The sequence below is a fragment of the Coenobita brevimanus genome, unplaced genomic scaffold (assembly GCF_032717465.1).
Source record: "Coenobita brevimanus isolate Jiangsu-jjx unplaced genomic scaffold, ASM3271746v2 jjx.HiC_scaffold_1992, whole genome shotgun sequence".
Classification (NCBI taxonomy): Eukaryota; Metazoa; Arthropoda; class Malacostraca; order Decapoda; family Coenobitidae; genus Coenobita; species Coenobita brevimanus.
Genome location: NW_027642878.1, coordinates 237,298 through 237,921, shown reverse-complemented (window position 1 = coordinate 237,921; position 624 = coordinate 237,298).

Below are 624 nucleotides of genomic sequence, written 5' to 3'. Positions count from 1 at the left end.
CGAAAAACCAAAGCCCTCCCCATTAGAATTCCCACCCCATCAAAACAGCTTCTCCTAGGACACTCTCCTATAGAATACGTTAATACACACAGATATCTGGGAATTCATTTTGACAGAAATCTCTTCTTTGACAGACATGTACCTTAGAGACACCACCAAGCTACGTCTCAACGCCCTCTGGTCACTGTCAAAAAAAGGCGAGGGGGCCTCCTATAAAGTACTCCGCATGTTTTACGTTCAAGCCATACGGTCTATTATCGATTACTCAGCCCCAATCCTCCCTACAATCAACCCTAAACTTAGTAACAAACTGGAAGTCATACAGAACGAAGCTCTAAGAATTATGACGGGCTCTCCAATGTGGACCCGATTATGTAACCTCAGACTTGAATGTAATTTGGAGTTCCTAAATCTAAGAATTAAGGCAAGAGTCGCTATTCTAGCCGCTAAATTAGCAAGAAAAAACTCCACCCTCCCCCTACTACCAAGACTAACGGCAGCAGCCAACCTACATCCTGACATCCTAACAAACAGCTGGTCACATAGCGTTGCCAAAGCCATTCACGAATTTAATATAACACCTATTATAAACCTCCCCCCAGACAAACAGAGCGACGCGTACCA